Raw genomic sequence first — 19434 nt, forward strand, 5'->3', positions numbered from 1 at the left:
CTGTGCAAATGCTGTGAAGGTTAGACAGGTTACTGGCAATAGGCTGTCCTAGATAGTGGAAATTAATTTCTCACCATACTCAGGCCTTACCAGCCAGAAAAGTCTTTTGACTTCACAGACTCACAAACTCCTAGGGAAGTTGATGAGGGCTGTTGCTCTAGCCATGGGTTTTCAGAAAATGCAAAGTCATTGTTCTGCCTTTGATGCTCACTTTTTTTTCCAGAGAAAAATGAATAGGATGTAGTGGGATTGAAGAGAAACAGATAAAGGCCAGAGAAGAAATATTCTGATGGGTCCTATGTAGGAAATTCCTCCATGACTTTTGATTGTCTAGTTAGGAAATGGAATAATTATTTACACTCAGCAAAGTCTGAGAGGGAACATGATGGCAAAAATTCCAGAATACAGAAACAGAGAAAGTAAGGTCAGCCTCTGTTCTTGAGCTATCCAGCTAATGCTGGTGAGTACTGAGACCTAGGAAATAAGACAAAAGAAACCCAAACACTGTACAGAGTACAGGAAGGATCCATACTACAAAAGATTGACATGCAGTGTAACATGTGCTTGCTTGAAGAAGCCCAATTCTATTTGAAGGAAAAATCTTCATTTTCTGTAACTTCTGTCTCTGTTCTGTCCTTTCTCTATCCCTCAGCCTCCTATCTTTTCTCTTTCCATCTTTTCTGCTCTTGCCTACTGTGCTCCCCTCTCCTCTTTAGCCTACACTTGTAGTATGCTCACTGCCGAGAAACATGTATTTTTCAGTGGGTGTTCTGACCATAATTCAAAACCAAAAATGGAGTTGTTACTTTCCTTTAAGAAATTCAAAATGTTTTTCACATTTAAACTTTTAACATATCAGGCTATTTCCAAGAAGCAGAAATAAATGAAAATATTCTAATTGTCAACTATAGGCTTTTGGGAAGCTTTTAGGCTTCCCAAATAGGCTTTTGGGAAGCCTATTATCCAGTGCTGAGGTTTCAAGTAAGGAATTATAATTGGATTCAGGGACAAAAATGGGGGAAGTGATGATTGCAGGATGAGGGGAAGGAGCACTCTTTTCATGAGTGGCACAGTGGGAACTAATTGCCAATACTGAACCTGAAATATTTTTAATGACAAAGTACTGTGTTGACTACGTAAAGATATGCTGTTTTAACAACCTTAGCAACCTCTTTTTTCTCAAGTTGCTAAGATTCCTTCAACATCTTCATGAAGAAAAAAAGGGTAATAATGAATTATTACCATTATATTATAAATAAAGAATTGTAATCGAAGCTCAGGGGTCTTACCCATGAACTCTTGATCTGTCAAAGGCAGAGATAGTGATAACCCAAAAGATCCCAACAGCCAAGCCCAAAGAGCCTTCCTCTCAATCTAAATGTCCTCCCAATAAAGACGACATACTACCCTCCTTTCTGCTGCAGGAATAGTGTAAAGATGTGTTTATTAGAGCAATAAAGGTCTTTAAAATCCCGGTATAAATGTGTATATCTCTCTAGTGAGAAGCCCTCACCTGCTTAACTACTAGAGACAAACAAAGCCAGCAAAAGGCCAAAAACTATATAAGAGAGCATGATTCTGCACATGTGAGTTCACTTCATGTTATAGGAACCATGTATAGGACCTAGTCTCAAGGTTATGAGAATCCTACTTATCAGACCCATTCAATGTTATGAAAAAACTGCTTCCCTTAGTTACCCAGACATCTAGGTGGGGAAGCCAGACTGCCTCCATTTACTGTACAAGGTAATATTGAAAAAAAGATCAAGTATAGTTCGAACTTGTATTCAATATAGCCTCAGTAGGTTTACCTTAATTTTATCAGGCATTTCACTGAATACAGCTGGCCCCAGTGCCCTAATTGTTGTGTCTGTTGATTATCTCTGAGTTCAAGAAGTAACTCTAAAGTTAACCGGAGTAACTTCTATGCCCCAAATCATGGTAATTATAATTATTATATAACATTTAAAAATTAGTTGTGAAGCTCTGGGAAAACATGTATTTTCTCATATCTTTTAGAAATTGAGATACAATTGATATATAACCTTATATTAGTTTGAACCATATAATACATTGCAAAATAATCACCACAATAAGCCCAATGTTATCATACATAATTACAATTTTTTTCACATTAAAATTTGTTTTAATGGGTTTGAAAATTCTGTAACAGATTTTTGGTCAAGTTGTTTTTATTAAAAAGTACTGATTTTAAAAACTAATAACTTAAAAACTGCCATACACACAAAACAAATGGTCCACAAAACATCTTCCTTTCCTTCTAGTGTCTTTACAATGTATTGTAATTATTAACCAGTCTTTTACTATTAAACTTAAATGGCCAATTGAGACAAGTTGTTCTGAGGCTGTTCTTCCACCACTAAGACTGGGGTGACAAGTGTTGGGGATGTTTCTGGGTAGATGTTTTCTGCCCAGAAAGCTCATTTAGCCTTCTGAGCTTTCTGGGAAAACTTGGTCACTTTGCCAGCTCCAGTTGCCTTCTTGTCCACTGCTTTGATGACACTCACAGACACTGTCTTCCTCATGTCAGGAACAGGAAAGTGGCCCAGAGGAGGATAATCAGAGAAGCTCTCAACACACATGGGCTTTCGATTTCCAACCAGGGCATATGCCTGGGTTGCAGGCCAGGTCCCCAATTGGGGGTGTACGAGAGGCAACTTACACATTAATGTTTCTCTCCCTCTCTTTCTCCTTCCTTTCCCCTCTCTCTGAAAAATAAATAAATAAATTCTTTAAAACAAACAAACAAACAAAAACACATGGGCTTGCCAGGACCCATATCAATGATGGCAGCATCACCAGATTTCAAAAACTTTGGACCATCTTCCAGCATTTTTCTTAAAATGATGATCAGTCTCCTTTTTCATCTCAGCAAATTTTCAAGCAATATGAGCTCTGTGACAATCCAAAATGGGTGCATATCCAGCACTAATTTGGCCTGGATGGTTCAGGATAATCACCTGAGCCATGAAGCCAGCTGCTTTCATAGGCAGGTATTTTTGCTGTAAACAGCCACATTGCTGTGACCAACATTTCTGACAGGCATGTCCTTGACATTGAAGCCCATATTGTCCACAGGAAGAGCTTCACTCAAATCTTTGTGGCACATTTCAGCAAACTTTACTTCAATTGTAACACTGACTGGAGCAAAGATGATCAGCATGTCGGGTTTGAGAACACCAGTCTCTACTCAACCCACAGGGGCAATACCAATACCACCAATTGTGTAGACATCCTGGGGGTGCTGACACAGGGGTCTGTCATTTAAATGAGTTGATGGCAGAATGCACTCCAGAGCTTCAAGCAGAGTGGTTCCACTGGCGTTGCCATCTTTATAAGTGACTTTCCATCCCTTGAACCAAGGCATGTTAGCACATGACTCCAGCATGTTGTCACCATTCCAACCAGAAATTGGTATGAATACTACTGTGTCAGAGTGGTAGCCAATTTTCTTAATGTGGGTGCTGACTTCTCTAACAATTTTCTTGTACCTCTTCTGACTTCAGGGCAGCTCAGTTAAATCCATTTTGTTAACACCAATGATCAGCTGTTTCACACTCAGTGTGTCAGCCAGAAGGGCATACTAACAGGTCTAACCATTCTTGGAGATAACTGCTTCAAATTCACCATCACCAGCAGCAACTATCAGGAAAGTGCAGTCAGCCTGAGATGTGCCTGTAATCATGTTTTTCATAAAGTCTCTGTGTCCTGGGGCATCAATGATGGTCACATAATATCTACTGGTCTTGAATTTCCACAGGAAGATATCAATGGTGATACCATGCTTGTGGAGCAGGCCATGAATGAGAATTCATGGCCACCATGAATCAGAATAAATCTACCAAGACATGATCTGCTTGGGGAGGAAATGTGGTCAATCTCTCAAAGAAGATGGGCCCTGAGCCTGTTCCTCAATGGGCTTTTATTGGGTTCAATTTGTACAGGAATACAGGTAAAACTCATCAGTCATTGTCAGGCAGTAATGATCAAACAATAGATAATATTCAAAGAACTATGAATGTTGGGAACCATCCTGCCTGGTTTCAGAAGTTGTAACCCGGTCAGTGAGTGACTGGGCTCAGTGAGTGACCTTTGGACCATAAGTCACTAAGGAGATAAAGCTTATCTCCCTGGCAGAAGCTCTGCTTCTGCTCCTTCATCCATAACAGGCCCTCAATGTTTGATCAGTTAGCCAATGAAGGGTAAGATTCCCCAAGGGGGGAACAACCTAAGACAGGCATGATCAGGTGGAGGCCTCAAGGAAAAACTTGGGGGGCTATGGAGAAAGGGGGTGATGGACCCTCACCTCTCAGCTTTGACAAAGCCCGAGTCCTCATTCTGTCTGTGAGAAGTCTCCTAATTTCTTGGCTATCTTTCCTCCTCCGCCTGACTTAAGCCTGAAACAATGACAGAGGGCAGTGCAGCCCTGTGCTGGAAAGGGCGGGCTCCCTGGGAGATCAGGCCTGAGAAAGAATATGTAAAATCCTGTGAAACCTGCTTTGCTAAGAATGCTCTTAATTAAATAATAAAGGTCCAAGCTGGAAATGAGTGTGTTTCCCAAAGTTTTGTAGCCTTTTAGCTAATATACCCTGACTCAGAGTAAGCCCTAATAGTTCTTTGTATGTTATCTACTGTTTGATCCTTACTGCCTGATGATGATTAATGAGCTGTACCTGTATTCCTGTGCAAATTAAACCAAATAAAATCCTATCTGGGCAAGGGTTGAGGCATTCTCCCCTCAAAAGCATGGCCTGCCCCTTTTCCTACACAGGACTCAGTAGTCTGTGTAAATTTGTCTCCAATCCCATCTATAACACCGTGTACACTGCAGGCCCATGCGTGTATCATATGAGAACTTATTCTGAGTCAGGGTCAGATAGCTAAAGAACCATAAAACTTTGGGAAACAAACTCATTTTATGCTCGGACCCTTATCAGAAAATTGAGAGCATTCTTAGCATAGCAGTCTTCACAGAGAGAATAACTCATTTTATGCATTCTTTCTTAGGCCTGATTGCCATAGAGAACTGCCTGGTCCTGCCCAGGGTTGCACCACCCTCTGGCATTGTTTCAGGCTTAAATCAGATGAAGGAAGTGAGGCAGCCAAGAGATTAGGAGACTTCTTAGAGACAGAATAAGGACTCAGGCTATGTCAAAACTGAGGGGTGAGGGTCCATCATCCCCCTTTCTATAGCCCCCCAAGTCCTTCTCTGAGGGCCCCTCCATGACTATTTCTGTCTTAGGTCATCCCCTTCTTGAGGAATATTACCCATAATTGTCTAGCCAGTCATTTTCCCGGGGCCAAGCCGGGTGAAGTAAAGGGGGCAGAGGTGGTGCCCCTGCTGGGAAGATAAGCTTTGTCTTCTTGTTGGCTTATGGTCCCAAGGTCTTTTTACTCAGCCTTAGCCATGAGGGCTACAGCTTCTAAAACAAGGCAAGGTGGTTCCCAACACATGCTCACATTTACCTTTCAATTTATCCAATACCAGGCACACTTGAAGGAGCCCTTTCGTATTTCAGCAGCCTCCTTTTGAAAATTTTTAACTTTTTTTTTTGTCGAGCCCACCACATTTGTAGCTCTGATGGCTAAGAGTGGTAGACTTACTTAATCTACATGTCCAATGACCACAGTGTTGATATGAGTCTTTTCCTTTCCCATTTTGGCTTTGATTTAGTGGTGGTTTTCATGACACCTGTGTTCTGTTCTTGCTTTTTCTGGTGTTTGTGTGTGTGTGTATGTGTGTGTGTGTGTGTGTGTGTGTGTGTGTGTGATGAGAGCTTTTAAGATCCACTTAGTAACTAATATACAGCATGGTGACTATATTGCAGATAGAGATGGAGTCAAGGCTGTTGGTGGTCAGAACAAAGAATTGAACAGACCACACAAACAAAGATAAGTGATGCAAGTGAGAGAAAGTTGCTGGCATCATGACTGAAAAATCCTCTGAGAAATAGGAGAAGGCCTAAGCCCAGGAACACCCACCAGGGCCAATACTGACTATTAAAATATCCAGGGAAATAAGCAGAAAACCTGATAATCAGGATCCTTAGAGACCAAATCCTGAAATGGCCCCATAGCTTCCTGTAGCTTAAGTGGTCAGGCAAAAAGACAGAGTAAACCCAATTCAGTTAAAGAGAAATGCCATGATCTGTTGTATTTACAGTTTTAACATAGCAAACCAACACAAAGATCCACTTGGCAGAAAGCATATTACTACTGTATGTTAGGGATCATCTCAAAAGTTCCAAGTTAATTCTTTCTTTACTCCTAGTAGCTAATCCCTTTCCTACTCCCAGCCTTCGGCCTAATCATTAGGAGATAAGAGAAAAAGAAAAAGAAAAAAAATAGGGACACTAATCATACAGGAAGTGTCAACAATTGTATTTTACCAATTAGGAATTATGTGCACAAATGAAGTCATAATGAAAGTTACACTAAAATATTTATTTCCTGAAACTCTTATCTTGCAAATTCCAAAGTAATTCCAAAGAAAACACATATCCTACAAATTCCAGGGTCAAAATCATCCTAACTGACAAAATCCTGATTTCTTCCGGGAACCAAAGGGATAGTGTCTTCAGCCTTGGTTCCTTCAGCTTCATCAACCCTAGATACAGGAGCAGGACATCCCTGGTCAGGGAATGGCTCTCTCTAAATGGTCACAGGCCTTTGTAGGGTTATTGCTTAAGCTTCTACACATGCAATTTCCCACAATCCTCCTTGATTGCCCACTCAGGGAAGAAACCACAATATTAATTATTATCAGGATTCTGACTTATGAGAGCTCAGTGTATCAGGATTTCCTATTCTATCTCCTACTTCAACTATAGTTAATAATGCTGTATTGCATATTAATAGAATAGGCCTCATATCTTTTAAAGAAAGTATTGTTAAAGTATTTTAATCAAATAATTATCATTTATTTCTTTGTTTTATGGCTTTCTTTCAATAAAGATAATCCATGTTCATTGTACACACTTCAGAAAAGAATCTTCTATAAATAGAATCATATGATATGTAAACTTTTGAGGTCTGCTTTTTAAAAATTCTGTGTAATTCCCCCATTTGCATCCAAGTTATGTGTATCAATAGTCTGTTCATTTTTACTGCTCAGTAGTGTCTCCTGGTATGAGGGCATCATGATTAATTTAAACATTTACTCATTGGAGGATGGAGGTAAGATGGTGGTGGAGTAGGACAAAGGATTTTGCTTCCCCCAACACACCGGAGAAAAACCGGGCTGATATGCAGAGGAGCAGAGCAGATAGCCAACAGGGACCCAGCATATAGGAAGGTAGGACTCCAGAAACTGTAGCGGACACTGAATGACCAGAGATTGAGGAGAGGAGACGACTGCAGGTCAACAAGGTAGGAGGGAACAGCGCAGAGGCTGCAGGCCCTCTGCCGCTGCGCCAGGGGCTTGGCTGGTCCTCCTTGGTCCCTGGGAGCCGAGGGTGGGCATCAAGAACCCAGGGAGAGAGCCAGTCATCAGCATCCTCCCTACCTGGCCGGGCACAGATTGAAAAACCCCAGGAGAGATTGTTTTGCCTGTAGTGGCAGAGAGAGGAGTGGGCATTAGGAAGCAAACCAGAGAGCTCTGATAACCCATGGAGTCAGTCTGTGGTTGCTGGCTTGGGAGAACTGAGAGTTGCCCGTAGTGTGAGTTCCCTGTAACACTGGACCTGAGCTGTCTGCCACAGACTCTGGGAGCCGCAAACTGCCAGCAAGTCCCCTGAAGGGAGCCAGTCATCAGTTCCCTCCCTACCTGGCCAGGTGCAGACTGAAAAACACAGGGAGTCAGGCCATGGTTGCTGGCTTGGGAGAACTGAGAGTTGCCCTGTGCATTCTGCCATAGCACTGGGAAAGGTCTGCACCCAAGCCTTCGAGACTAGGGAAGCCTGGCCGGGAGTGTGCACCCACAAGCCAGGCCAGGACTGTGAATCCTGGGGAAAATCTGCTCTCAGTGGGGCGTTGGAGAGTAGTGCCAGTCTGGATCATGGGAGGGCACTGGTGAGACCTGCTGAGTTCACCAAGAAGGGATGAAGGCCACACTAATAGCCCCTCAGGCTGCTGCAGCTAGTGAGAACAGAAGAAAAGGTTTGACCAGCTGGAAACCAATAGGAGGTGGGTTTTTTTGTTTATTTCTATTTTTTTTGTTTTTTGTTTTTAAATAATCTTTTATTTCTTTAACTTTATTATTGTTTTATCTTTCAATACTTTTACCCTCTCTCTTCTGATTTCTTGTTTTATTTCTTCTTTCTTTCTTTCCAAACATACCACTTTTTCCTCCCATCTGCTGCTGTTTTTTTTTCTTTCTTTTTGCCCCTCTCCCCTCCAAGTGAGACAAAAGACTTGGAAAGACAAAAAGACCGGAGTTGGACTCAAAGAGGGGGCAACAGTAGAAACAGAGAGACAAAATTCACTTTGATATAACAGAAAAACTACAAGTTACCGCATATTTGTATTTTTTTCATTATTTTGTCATTATTCTTACATCTTTTGTTTTAATAGTATCTCTGCATTCCCCCTCTTTCTGTATAGTCTTCTTTTTCTTGGCTGGATTTATTGTATCACTTGAAAGGTTTCTCTGTCCCTTCAATCATACTGTATTGCTAATTTACTGTCCTTTAATTCCCCTTGCCCAGCTAGCACACTATTGAACGTCCAATACTCCCTAATCTTGGTACATCATAGATTCTGTCATATGATTGTTGCTCTAATATTATTGTAAATAAGAGCTATTACATACTATTATAAATACTGCACAACACGCCCCCAGTTTTTAGCCCACTACATTGTGGCCTGAACTATAATTCTGTAGTGATTAACTCTATTCTCTCTCACACTACACCTTTTTACTATCCTTTATTCTCACTTTACCTCAGAATCTGACCTCCCTCAACCTCACTCCTTTCTAGATTCAAATCACAAACCTTCCCTCCCCAACAAGAGCCTTATCTTCCTTCCATCCTTTCTAAAAAGGGGCTAGTGGGATTGAAGATTACAGTTATCTCTGTACATAGCCAGGGGATCACCTATCTCTTCTCTACTGGCTGTTGCTGTAAATATCACAGAATACTCTCCTGCTGTCATAAACCACTTGGCCTCCCCCTCCAATTGATCACAAAAAAAAAAAAGAAAAGAAAAGAAAGGATTAGGTGGAAGCAGAGAACACCAGGATAACAGAAGGAGTCTGCACCATAGAATTAAACAGGCATTCCACCACATAAGTTCACACCATAAACCCAAGGAGTCAGAACAGATCAATTAAAGAAGCTGAGACTAACAAGAAGAGGCTCACAAACAATGGGAAGACAACAAAAGCAACCCCCAAATGAAAGGAAAGGAGGAAGCCGCAGAAAGAATGTTAGATGAAATATAGGCAAGTCAATTATCAGATAGTGAATTCAAAGCACTGGTTATCAGGAAATTCAAAGCACTGGTTATCAGGAGCTTACAATGAGCTACCAGAAACTACAGGGGAGCTACAATGAACTCACCACAAACTGTATCAACATGAAAAATGAAATAGAAACCATTAACAAAGGCCAAGAGGAAGTGAAGGATACAATTTCTAAACTGAAGAACACAGTAAAAGGTATGAAAGGCAGGATCCATGAGGCAGAAGATTGCATCAGTGAGTTGGAGGACAGAGTAGAAAGGATCTCCCAGACAGAGCAAGAAAAGTAAAAGAGGCTCAGAAAGAATGAGGAGGGATTAAGAGAAATGCAAGACAATATGAAACATAATTATATTCAAATAATAGGAATACCAGAAGGAGAAGAGGAAGAACAAGGGATAGAAAACTTATTTGAAAAAATAATGAGGGAAAATTTCCCTAATTTGATGAAAGAAAAAGTCACACAAATCCAGGAATCACAGAGAGTCCCAGTCAACAGGAACGCAAAGAGGCCCACTTCAAGACACATCATCATTAAAACGGCAATGTTCCAAGATAAAGAGAGAATTCTAAGGCAGCAAGGGAGAAAAAGGAAGTAACATACAAGGGAGCCCTAATAAGGTTAGCTACTGACTTCTCAATGGAAACACTCCAAGCAAGAAGAGAATGGCAAGAAATATTCCAAGTCATGAGAACAAGAGGCCTACAACCAAGGCTACTTTACCCAGCAAGGCTATCAATCAAGATAGAAGGCCAAATAAAGAGCTTCCAAGACAAAAGAAGTCTAAAAGAATACGCCTCCACCAAACCAGCTCTGCAAGAGATGCTAAAAGGACTGCTCCAAAGAAAGGAAGGGAAAGAGAGAGGCAGAGAGGAATATAGGTACAAAAAGGGAAATGAGTAAGTACCTTTCAATAATAGCATTAAATGTAAATGGATTAAATGCTCCAAACAAAAGACATAGAATAGCTGAATGGATAGGAAAGAATGACCCACACATATGCTGCCTACAAGAAACCCACCTCAGGACAAAAGACCTACACAGACTAAAAGTGAAGGGCTGGAAACAAATTTTCCAAGCAAACAGACAAGAAAAAAAGCCAGGGTAGCAATACTCATATCAGACAAAATAGACTTCAAAAAAAGGGCCATAACAAGAGACCCAGAAGGTCACTTCATAACACTCGAGGGAGGAATCCACCAAGAAGACATTAACATTGTAACTATATATGCACCCCACATAGGAGCACCCAAATATATAAGAAAAATCTTAGAGGATTTCAAGAAAGATATTGACAGTAACACAAATATAGTAGGGGATTTTAACACCCCACTGTCAAAAATGCACAGACCTTCCAAACAAAATATCAACAAAGATATTGCAGCATTAAATGATACTCTAGATGAAATGGACCTAATTGATATCTATAGAGCCCTTCATCCTAAAGAAGCTAAATACACATTCTTTTCAAATGCACATGGGACATTTTCAAAGATAGACCACATGATAGGGAACAAAATGAGCCTCAACAAATTCAAGAAAATTGAAATAATACCAAGCTTTTTCTCTCACCACAAGGGACTGAAAGTGGAAATCAACACAAAGGAAAAAACCCAAACACTCAAAATCATGGAGATTGAATGGCATGCTATTAAACAATGAATGGGTCAAGAATGAAATTAGGGAAGAAACCAAAAAGTTTCTGGAAACAAATGAAAATGAACTCACAACAACCCAAAACTTATGGGACACAGAGAAGGCAGACCTGAGAGGGAAGTTCATAGTAATATAGGCTCGCCTAAAGAAGATAGAAACATTTCAAACAAACAAACTAACCCTATGCCTGCAAGAACTCAAGGAACAACAGCAAAGACAGCCCAGAGCAAGTAGAAGGAAAGACATAACCAAGATCAGAGCAGAATTAAATGACATAGAGACTAAAAGCACAATTCTAAGGATCAATGAATTCAGGAGTTGGTTTTTTGAAAAGATAAATAAAATAGACAAACCTTTAAGTAGGCTCATCAAGAAAAGGAGAGAGAGGACTCAAATAAACACAGTCAGAAATGAAAGGGGAGATATTACAACTGATACCACAGGAATAGAAGGATTGTAAGAAATTACTATGCAGAATTGTATGCCAAGAAATTTGAAAACCTAGGAGAAATGGAAATTTCTAGAAAAATGTAATCTCCCAAAACTCAGTGAAGAAGAAGTAGAAAGCCTGAACAGACCAATAACAGCAGATGAAATTGAAGCAGTAATCAAAAAACTCCTGTCACACAAAAGCCCTGGACCAGATGATTTCACAGGGGAATTCTACAAAGCATTTAAGGAATAGCTAACCCCTATTCTTCACAGACTATTCCAAAAAATCCAAAAGGAGGGAAAACTCCCCAACTCTTTTTATGAAGCCAGCATCATCCTAATTCCAAAACCAGATAGAGACACAACAAAGAAAGAAAACTTCAGGTCAATATTGCTGATGAACATAGATGCTAAAATCCTTCATAAAATATTGGCAAATCGCATCCAACAACACATTACAATGATCATACACCATGACCAAGTGGGATTCATCCCAGGGATGCAAGGATGGTTCAATATTTGCAAATCAGTAAATGTAATACACCATATAAACAAAAGCAAAGACAAAAATCACATGATCATATCAATAGATGCGGAAAGAGCTTTTGGTAAGACAACACCCATTTATGATAAAAACGCTCAGAAAAGTGGGAGTAGAGGGAGCATTCCTCAATATAATAAAAGCCATATATGAGAGACCTACAGCCAACATACTCAATGGGCAAAAACTAAAATCTTTCCCACTAAGATCAGGAAGAAGACAAGGTAATCCACTGTCACCACTTCTATTCAATATAGTATTGGAAGTTCTAGGCACAGTGATCAGACAAGAAAAAGTAAATAAAAGGCATTCAAATCAGAAAGGAGGAAACAAAACTGTCATTGTTTGCAGATGACATGATAGTGTACGTGGAAAATCCTATAGACTCTACCAAAAAACTGCTCGACCTAATAAATGAATTTGGCAAAACATTGGAATATAAAGTCAATATTCATAAATCAAAGACATTTTTGTATACTAAAAATGAATCAGCAGAAGCAGAAATCAAGAAAAGAATACCATTTTTTATAGCAAAAGCAAAAATAAAATATCTGGGAATAAACCTAACTAAGGAGGTAAAAGACCTGTATGCAGAAAACTACACAACATTGAAGAGAGAAATCAAGGAGGACACAAACAAATGGAAACAAATACCGTGTTCATGGATTGGAACAATTATCATGAAAATGTCCATACTACCCAAAGCAATTTACAGATTCAATGCAATACTTATTAAAGTACAATGGCATATTTCAGAGACATAGAACAAACACTTTCAAAATTCATATGGAACCATAAAAGACCCCGAATAGCAGCCACAATTTTGAGAAAGAAAAACAAGTAGAAGGGATCACAAAACCTGACATCAAACCATATTACAAGGCCACTGTAATCATAACAGCCTGGCACTGGCATAAAAACAGGCACCTAGACCAATGGAACATAACAGAATGCCCAAAAATAGACCCAAATCTCTACAGTCAATTAATATTCGACAAAGGGAGCAATGACATAAAATGAAGTAAAAATAGCCTCTTCAACACATGGTGCTGGTAGAACTGGACAGCTACATACAAAAAAATGAAACTTGAGCACCAACTTACACCATACACCAAAATAAATTCAAGTTGGATAAAAGAGGTAAATATAAGCCGTGAAACAAAGTCCTAGAGGAAAACATTGCCAGGAAAATCTCAGATATTTCACGCAGCAACATTTTTACTGTTATGTTCCCTAGAGCAAGGAATATAAAGGAAAGAATAAACAAATGGGATCTCATTGAAATAAAAAGCTTCTGCACAGCTAAAGAAAATAGCATTAAGATAAAAAGAGATCCAACTGTTTGGGAAAACATATTTGCCAATGATACCTCAGACAAAGGTTTAATCTCAAAAATATACTAAGAACTTACTCAACTCCACTCTAAGAAGACAAGCAACTCAGTTAAAAAATGGGTAAAGGACTTGAACAAACATTTCTCCAACGAGGACACACAGAGGATCCAGAGACATGTGAAAAGATGCTCAATATCACTAGCTATCAGAGAGATGCAAATTAAACCACAATGAGATACCACCTTACACCGGTCAGAATGGTCATCGTAAACAAAGCAACAAACAACAAATGTTGGAGGGGTTGTGTGGAAAAAAGGACCCTAATTCACTGTTGGTGGGATTGCAGACTGGTACAGCCACTATGGAAAACAATATGGAATTGTCTAAGAAAAGTAAAAATGGACCTGCCTTTTGACCCAGCAATTCCACTACTGGGATTATATCCTAAGGACCCTAAAACACCAATCCAAAAGAACCTATGCACCCCAATGTTCATAGCAGCACAATTTACAATAGCCAAGTGTTGGAAGCAACCTAAGTGCCCATCACTAAATGACTGGATCAAAAAACTGTGGTACATTTACACAATGGAATTCTATGCAGCAGAAAGAAAGAAGGAGTTCCTACCCTTTGCAGCATCATGGATGGAACTGGAAAGCATTATGCTGAGTGAAATAAGCCAGGCAGTGAAAGACAAATACCATATGATCTCACCTTTAACAGGAATTTAAACAGCAAAACAAACTGAAATTCAGAACAGGCTGACAGGGAACAGAGGGGGGAGGGGAGAGAATTTCAGGGGAAAAGGGGAAGGATTCACAGAAACTAGTATAAAGGACACATGGAGAACAACTAAGGGGGGTGGAAATGGGAGGGAGCTAGGGAACACGGTTTGGGGGTCTGGGATGGGAGTGGGGGACAGAAAACTGTACTGGAACAAGAATTTAAAAAAAGAAAAGAAACAGAAAAAAAATTTACTCTTTGGAGAGCATTTGGGTGTTTGGTTATTACAGTTTTGCGGTTTGGGGTTATTACATATAAAACTGCTATGAACATTTGTGTACAGGTCTTAGTGTGAATGTTTTTATTTCTCTTCTATGCCCATGAGTACAATTGCTAGATTATGTAAGAAACACATGGTTAGTGTTAGAAAAACAGGTATGTTCTTTTTTTTTTTACCAGAGTGACTACTGTTTTATATTATCACCAGGAAGGAGTGATGCAATTCTTTCATATCCTTGCCAATATTTGGTGCTATCATTTATTTTAGCCATTTTGGTAGGTATATAGTAGAATCTCATTATGGTTTTAATTTGTGTTTCTCTAATGGTTAATTATGCTGAACATATTTTCATGTCAACTAACTATATATCCTTTTTGGTAAAGTGACTTTTTATGTCTTTTGACTTTTATAAATTGGATTTGTTTATTACTGTTGAGATTTTGAGTATGTATGCTATAATTCTATATATAGCTCCTTTCTTGGATATGCTCCTTATATGATTTACTCTGACTGTAGCTTATCTTTTTATTCTCTTAACAGGTTCTTATTATTCTCTCCCCTCTCCCCTCTGGACCCTGTCAGCCTGTTCTGTATTTGAGTGTCCTTGGTCATATTTTGCTTGCTTGTTTGTTTTGTTGTTTAGATTCCTGTTAATGGTGATATCAGAATCATAGGGGAAAAGGGGATGGACTCACATGAATAAGTATAAAGGACACATGGACAATAACTAAGGTGGGGGGAGGAAATGGGAGGGAGGTGGGGAGCACTGGGGAGGGGCAGGGCTGGGAATATAAGACAGAAAACTGTACTTGAACAAGAATTAAATAAAAATAAAAATAAAACAGGTTCTTTACAGGAAAATTTTTATGAGATCTAATTAATCATTTTTTCCTTTTATGGATCATGCTTTTGGTATCAAGTCTAAGAATATTTCAACTAATCCTAGATTCTGAAGATTTTTCTCCTGTTTTATTAATTCACCTAAATGTTTTGTTTTACCCTTTTGTATTTAAGTCTGTGGCCCATTTTGAGTTAATTTTAGCATAAAGTGCAAAGTTCTTTTCTTTTGTCCAACTATTTTAGCAGCATTTGAAAAGGCCATGTTTCCTCATTGAGTTGAACTTTCACCTTTGTAAAAATCACTTGGGCATATTTGTATGAGTCTATTTCTGTTTCTCTATTCTCTTCTATCTATCTGTGTCTATCTATTGGCCCACTTTACATTGTCCTCATTATCATAGTTACATATTAAACCTTAACATTAGAGTATAATTCCTCCTACTTTATTTTCTTTTTCAAAATTGTTTAGCTATTCTAGATCCTACCTGCTTCCTTGTAGGTTTTAGAGTAAGTTTGTCTATATCTATAAAAATCTTGCTGAATTTCAGTAGGAATTAGATTATACTGAGACATCAATTTGGGGAGATTGACATCTGTACTATGTTGATTGTTCTGATTTTTGAACATAGCGTCTCTCCATTTCCTTAAGTCATTTTTTATTTCTTTCATCAGGATTTTATATTTTTCAAGACACATATAATGTAATTGTTTTGTTAGATTTACACCTAAGGATTTCGTATTTATTGAATAAATTTTGAATGATATTGTTTTTCATTTCAGTTTTCACATGTTCACTGTTAGCATGTAGAAATACGATTGACTTTTGTGTTGATTTTGCATTGTACAACCTTGTTGTACTCACTTCTTAGTTCTAGGAGGTTTTTTGTAGATTCCTTGGGATATCCCACACATTTAATCTTGTTATCTACAAATAAAAATTAATTCTTTCATTCTTTCCTAACATTATGCCTTTTATTTCTTTTTCTCAATTTTTTTTCTGATTACAGCTCCCAGTATTATAATAAATAAGACTGGTAAGAACAGATAGCCTTGGCTTGTTCCCAATCTAGGGGGAAAGTGATCTGTCATTCACTATTAAACATGTTGTTAGTGGTAGGTATTTTACTGATGCTCTTTATCAAGTTAAGGAATGACAGATTTTTTTAAATCTTTTTTCTCATTTTCAGAACATTTATTTTATATATAAAAATACACGTAACTTTCTTGCCTCAAAAGACCATTGACCAAGTACTCTTTTCTTTAATCTATGAGAACAAAATGATACAAATTTCATAATTATCAATGAGACTGAATATGTACCAATGTTACTTTTGACAAAAAATAGAGTTCTTCACTATCCTATGGAAAACAGATGCATTCGTCTACATAAAAAGCAAATTTTGTTTTGAAAAAAAAATCATGAACTTCTCAGATCTTTAATGATAAATGTATTACTTCTTCCAAACCTATGCCTATGCCTTTCTCTATGCCTATGGCATAGAGAAAAGGTAAACAAGCAATAACATCTTTTAAAAATTATTTTATTGTTGTTCAAGTACAATTGTCTGCATTTACCCACTGCCACTCCCCCCATACCCCAGCCATCCCCAACTCCCTCCCCTGCTTCCGCCCACCCCCTTGGTTTTGTCCATGTGTCCCTTCTAGTTGTTCCTGAAAATCCTTCCTTTCTTTCCCATTATCCCCTCCCACCTCCCCTCTGGCTCTATTCTTAATTTGCTCTGAGTTTTTATGAGTGGCTCATAAAAACTGGCTCAATCCTTTGGATTTTATCAAATGTTTTTTATGCATGATTAATATAATCATATGATACTTCTTTAACGTGTTGGTATTTTGGATTATATTACTTGGTTTTTTGAATGTTGAACCAGACTTACCTCCTTGGGATACATCCCACTTGCTTGGGGTATATAGTGCTTTTTATTCATTGCTATATTCTCTTGAGGATTTTGGAACCTAAATTCATGGGAGATATATGCCTGTAGTTTTCTCTTTTGGTACTGTTATTATTTGGTTTAACTATTGGGTTAATACTATTCTCATAAGTTTAGTTGGGAGGTGTTCCCTCCACTCTTACTTTCTGAAAAAAGAGTGTACAAAATTTGTGTTACTTCATTTTTAAACATTCAGTAGAATTCTCCAACAAAACCATTTGGGACTGGAGATTTCTTTACAGGAGGTTTTTATTTATTTATTCTTTTTAGGAGAGAAAAACACACTTTATTTTTATCATTTTTTAAGTTGTTGTTCAAGTACAGTTGTTTCCATTTTCCCACCACCAGTTTCCCCTGCCCATCTACCCCCAACTCCCATCCTCCATCTTACCCACTTTGGCTTTGTCCATGGGTCCTTTATATGACCCTTGACATATACAAAGAGAGCATCTTAAACTCAGCAAGAGAAAAGCAGTGAGTTACCTACAAGGGAAACCCCATAAGGCTGTCAGCTGATTTCTCAAAAGAAACTTTGCAGGCTAGAGGATTTTGGCAAGAAATATTCAAATGGATGAAAACAAGGAGCTACAACCATGATCATTCTACATAGAAAAGCTATCATGTAGAATCAAAGAACAGACAAAGAGCTTCTCAGATAAGTAAAGGCTGAAGGAGTTCATCATCACCAAACCAATTTTATATAAAATGCTAAAGTGTTTCCTTTAAGAAAAAGAGGAAGAAGAAGGAGAAGAAGAAGAAAAATATGAACAATAAAATAGCAATAAATACACATTCGTTAACAACTCAATCTAAAAAACAAAATAAACAAAGAAGCACAACTGAAACAGAATCATGAATATAGAGAACATTTTGCTGGTTGATGATAAGGAGGTTGGGATGGGTGAAAAATGTGAAGGACTTAGAAGTACAAGCATAGGGAGTAGAGTAGCCAAAGAATATATATACTTGGCCCATGGATATGGACAACCCTGTGGGAATTGCCTGAAGTAGTGGTGGCGCTTTGTGGAGAGCCCAAAGGTGGAAAATTTGGGACAACTCTAAGAGCATAAGCAATAATAGATAATTAAGAAAAAAAGCCCTCCAAAACATGTCATTGGTTAAGAAAACACCAATTTCCTGCAAGAGGTATCTAAGCAACAGTTTTAAAGTTAAAAATGTGTTTATTGAACTTCTGGCCAAGATGGAGGTGTAAGTAGACACACTGTGCCTCTTTGCACAACCAAAAGAAAGGCAACAACAAATTTAAAAACAAAAAACAACTAGAATTGACAGAAGATCAAACTGAATGGAAGTCTGACAACCAAGGGCTTAGAGAAGAAACAGTCATCCAGACTGGTAGGAGGGGCAGAAATGGGCATCCAGGAGGAGATTACTCGAGGCAAGGTAGCATGTGGAGGGCTTCGGTGGGCACAGTGGCAGCTGGCAGAACTGGTGGTCCCACATTTGTGTGAGATAATGGGAAAATGAGACAACTGTAATAGCATAATGAATAATATATTTAAAAGAAAAAAGTATTTATTGAAATGTGTTATAGATTATCCCAGCAAATATTGGTGACTATGACTGTACTCTGCTGGGTAGGGGAGGCACACAGGCTTGCAAGGACACAAAATTTAGGCCCCTGCTCTTCTTTCCTAGTTTGTGTTTGAGGTGGCATGATAAACAACAGAGCATTTCCTGCACCTCCCTGTCCTTTACTTTCCATGTCCAATCTGTGAACAACTCCATTTCTGTCTTGAAATTTATTCTTTAATATTCAAGTAAAAACTTCCTTCATGTGGCCTTCCCTGGTGAGGTGGCCTCACTCTGTGCTCCCAGATCCTCCTGGGCTTCCTCCACTATGGAACCTACAACCCAATTGAATATACTTGTGGACACGCACCCATTTACCCCTGGCTACAGACTTCTAGTGACAGATCCTTACAAAGTGGCCTGGGCTGGGTGTGGGGGTGAGGTAACAACAAATTCTGACTTGAACCAAAGTCGGGTCCCAGAGCTGCTCATAGGAGTAAATGAGCACTTTGAGGAAGACAATCTGGAAACTTGAGGTGGTGGGATCAGTCCTAAGCTGGACTCCGAAGGAAAACAAGAAAGTGAAAGCTGAAGGCAGTTATATGCATATGAGGCAACAATGTAAAACAAAACTGAGGAATGTTCCTGACTTGTCTGGGAGCAACCAGTAGGTGGTCCAGGTTGACTGGCACAGAAAAGGCATAGGATATACCTGCAGGTT

The 19434-nt window shown here is 38.9% G+C and overlaps 1 pseudogene; it reads right to left on the reverse strand.

Moving 5' to 3' along the window:
• Window positions 1-2283: 2283 nt before the first annotated feature.
• Window positions 2284-5701, reverse strand: LOC118998466 (elongation factor 1-alpha 1-like; annotated as a pseudogene).
• Window positions 5702-19434: the final 13733 nt, after the last annotated feature.

Source organism: Sturnira hondurensis, unplaced genomic scaffold, assembly GCF_014824575.4.
Source record: "Sturnira hondurensis isolate 20B ecotype Veracruz unplaced genomic scaffold, ASM1482457v3 Scaffold0014302, whole genome shotgun sequence".
Classification (NCBI taxonomy): Eukaryota; Metazoa; Chordata; class Mammalia; order Chiroptera; family Phyllostomidae; genus Sturnira; species Sturnira hondurensis.